Genomic DNA, 4,591 nt, shown 5'->3' with positions numbered 1-4,591 from the left:
AAACCATGATAAAACATCATTGAACATTATGCATTCAAAGACCCTCAACCTTTATTTCAAAACCATAACAATACCATGAAAACCATACATTTAAACATGTGCCTTCAGTAAAATAACAATGTGGGAGGAGTAACATACCTTAGACACTAAGAATTATAGAGAGAAATTACCCTTGTAAGCCCTTAACTAATTAACTGAATGAAACCTGAGCTTTTGCTTGAATAGAGAGTTTGAGAAAGAATTTGAGAGTGTTTTATTAGAAATAGTGAGTTAATGAAGTCCCAAGGAAGTTTTTAAGTCATGGTATCAAAGGGACTTAAAGTGGAAAATGTCTAGAATACCCCCAACTTAAAATCTGTAAAAAGGCCATCATTGGTTATGAGTCAACCCATTGACTCGTCAACACATCATACGAATCGTAACCATGAGTTGTATCCTAGATAGTGGGTGGGACACCCATACACTGTCCTTCTTATGACTCCATGATCCTAATCATGAACAAACTATATAATTCGTATGGTCTAGTCATATCTAAGACAAAACCTAAGGATTAGAAATTGGACAACATACGACTCAATCCTAACACTCATAACCTATTCTCATGGCTCTTAGTGAGCCACTCATACTCAGAGCAGATTCAAGTCACTAAGTTACTGATTTGATTTAGGTTTTTCCTAATGACTCATCACCACCCCGAATAACTCGTACCACCAAGTTGTAACTAATACAGAAAACCCAACCACCATCCACTGGATACCTTACGACTAGGGTCATTAACCCATAACCATGCCATACGACTCGCATGATAAGTCGTTACTATGAAAGTGAGATCAAAGCTGAAGAATTTTCCAAGGGCCAAAAATTTGGGGTGTTTCATGTAATCCCCAAATATTTTACCTCTAAAATTTTTGAGTTTTGAGATTAGTGCCCAGGATACGACTAGCACCTCACGAGTTGTAGTCAATGTTTGTATCTTGAGTACGACATAAACCTCACGAGTCATGAGGACTCATTATGAGCCATAGTGATCAAATTATAGGAAAACCATTGAGTAATTCCCAAGTTACTATTGATATCACGACTCTGCTATGAGTCATAAGGTGAGGATGCAGGTTATAGGATGTAACTCGTGACCTAACTAGTGAAGTGGGTATAAGAGTCTTCCCATACTATGAATTTAGGATATGAATCATACCTAATGTCATGACTAATGATTGGCGACCAATTTCCTGTACTTTTAATTTAGGGTACTTTGGTAATTTCCCTTTTTCCCAATCATAAACCACAATTATAAAACATCTAAAGAGGGTTATTTTCATCACTTATATAATCATAAACTAATCTTAAATTCTCTCGAACCTCCAACAAAAGAACAATTAGGTTTTTTAAGGATTAGTCTTTTATAAATCTAATTTGTGGTTTTTATCCATAACTATTTATATTTTTGGCATATATATCTTCCTTAAAACTTGTTTTGCTAAAAGCATATGTTAAATTATCATCCATGTTATTTGATTATTGCTTTAGATTTTGGGCTGAGGAATTTTGGATGTTGTTGATTGAATACCTTTTTTCTATGGCTTTTGTGAATCATTCATATTTTGAATTTGGAATGAGGGTCATGGATTCCCCCAAATTTATTTGATAAACTTATGGGGGTTGTGAATTCCCCCAACTTTATGGATTTTTGTAATTGAATTAGTAATTACCTCAACTAAACCTTATGAAATTAGATTTGAAACATGGATATATGCATATTTAAACGCAGTTTAAAACTATTGCATTTCCTAAATAGATAATGGGACACAAATGACTTTAACATGCCTTTATATCCATGAATTGATATTAAACTAAACCTTGGAGGTTGTGGATTCCCCTAAGCTTATGAGTTATTAGACCATAGGGGTCTTGAATTGATGAATAATTAGACCATGGGGTTCATGGATTCCATAAAGTTGATGGATAATGGTATGACAATACCAATGGTAGGTTCCTTAATAAATGGTACTTGGTTTAATGAATACAAATATGTAAATGTTTTAATTATGATTAAAGGCAGTTATGTAGCTATCCATGAAGGTGGAGGTCACTAGGGATCGCTACTGGAAACTCATACTTACTAAAATGGGGGTTGGTCTTAATGGTCGTGTGTTTGTGTCACAACTTATACATATTTATCATGGATTGGCGAAGGGTAATGTATTCTCAGGACTTCCTTGATACCTTTAGTTCATATTGCTAACATGCATTATGGCCCTTCCGGTGGGGGGATCCAGACCCATACAACCCGTGGGTGCCTCTTGTGACGATTGAAGCTACGTATTCCATATTAATATTTTAACTCTCATAATAAACCTAGTCCCTTATCCCAAAATATTATATATATTTATGTAAATAATTGTGTGCTCAAAGTTTTGGACTAATTTATCATTCTATTATTTTATCCCCTTTTCTAAGTTATATACTAGCACTCATCCTGCTAACCATCACCGGATGTTGTATCACCATGCGATGCAAGTTATTAAGACACTTTTGTTTCCTTGAATAGTGGTAGGTGATTTTTGGGTCTTTTTTCCCTGATTCTTAGCCCCCAAAACACGAAATTTAATACCCTAGGAAGCAAATAGACACATTCTTTCTCAATTTCTCTAAAGAACAAGCCTTAAGGTTTTTAAATTTCAAATCAAGAACTCAAGATTCCACCATTAATTTCCAAAAATTCTTCAACAAAGCATGTAAAGTGTTCATCCAAGGGTCTCTTCTACCTTGGAGTTCAAGAAACTTCTTTTACAAAACATGAATTGTGATTTCCATATTGTGGGTTTGAATGTAATCATGTTGATGTTGTGGAATGTGTTCCAAATTGAAATCTTTATGTGTTTCTTGATATTATGATAGCATGTAAGTTGAATTTTGATTTTTTATATTGAAACCCTTGAATTATGAAGTCATGAAATATTAGCATTATTGATCATACCCAGGTATAAAGCTACGCCTATCATGTGTTTGATAAAATGCTAAATGGAGACTATGGTGCTTTTGTGATCCTTTGGTGGTATAAATGATGAACTTATGCTATACCCACACGTTCACAATGTCTTCCATGTTAAAGATATACCTTGTATGTGTTTGATGGAATACTCATGAGATTGTTTTAATGAAATTATGATATGTTAGTATGCATTCCTATTCATGTGCAAGTTCATGACTTTCAAGTGATTGGTGAAATTCCTTATAGATCATATTGTGAGTTGTTGACTATTTTCAAGTATTCAAGAATTGTTATGTCCTATTATTTTCATTCTATCAAGTCCTGAGGGTATTTAATACATGATAATTTAGCTTTGTGCCTAGAGACAGTGTCAGTTACAGAACAATCTCAATCATGTCATGATCAATAGTACTCTATTTTAGTTACAAAACTTAGGAAAACACAGTAAACTCAGTTCAGTTCAATTAATCAGTACAATCAATAACGGGGTAAGTCCATTCTAGAAAGAACTAGGAAATCAGTTTAGTATCTATTCAGTTAGGATTCGGATTCATCACTGAGTGAACCCAAGGATGATGACTCACCTACTAGCATAGGGTGTGATCCTTAGAAGCAGTCCTTACATTCCATAACTACGTAGCCAGCATAGGTTGAGACATCAAAACCTACTAGTTGAGGGTTGATAAGGTTGCTTAACTTGTCAGCTGAAGGTCCTATCATTTTTATTAGAGTACCTAACAGATGAGGGTAACTCTCAACTTGTCTTTACCCATGGCACGATATTGACACCCTTCTAATTGGGGTTACAGGTTGACCCCAAATTAGTTTAAAAAGAGCATATCAGTTAGATGATTACCTCCCATGTTCTCAGTCTCAGTCATCAGTAAAGAACTCAGATAGTTCTACAAATTTTAGGACTGTTAGATATAGTCACTCAGTTCAGTTCGGAACTCAGGTAGTTCCATCAAAATTAGGATTTTTAGAAACAGTCACCCAATAATAGTATATCAGCTATCAGTAATCTATGTTACCAGTATACTCAGTACCCTTTATTATTATGAATTCAGTTACAACTCCTGCATTCACGTATGTGCTTCTCACTCAGACATGTTCATGTTATTTAGTCAGTTATACTTCATGCATATGAACCCTTGCATTCAGCTTACCTAATTTTGCATACCAGTACATTCACACGTAGTGACACATACTTTTCTCTTATGCTATGGTGTTTTATACCGTAGGTTCAGATGCTTAGGTTCCCAATCACACATAGATAGATTCAGATTCAGCCAGCAGCAGCAGACTAGTAGTAAGTCCTCATTGTTCAAGGATATTATTTTATTTTATTATTTTGTTACATTTAGTATCTCAGTAGATGGAGTTAGTTGTGGGATTTTCCCATCAACTCCACATTTTAGAGAGTTCAATTAGAGGCTTTTTAGACTAGATGTTCAGACAGTATTCAATATTTTAGATTTTGATGTTTTATCAGACTTTATCATTTTTTTTCATCAGATTACTATTTTGAACCTTATGGCATTTCAGCCCATTATTCCATATTATATAATGTTATTACTCAGTTATTACAGCAGGTACCAG

The sequence above is a fragment of the Capsicum annuum genome, chromosome 10 (genome assembly GCF_002878395.1).
Source record: "Capsicum annuum cultivar UCD-10X-F1 chromosome 10, UCD10Xv1.1, whole genome shotgun sequence".
Lineage (NCBI taxonomy): Eukaryota > Viridiplantae > Streptophyta > Magnoliopsida > Solanales > Solanaceae > Capsicum > Capsicum annuum.
Note: the sequence above shows the minus strand (reverse complement) of the source record.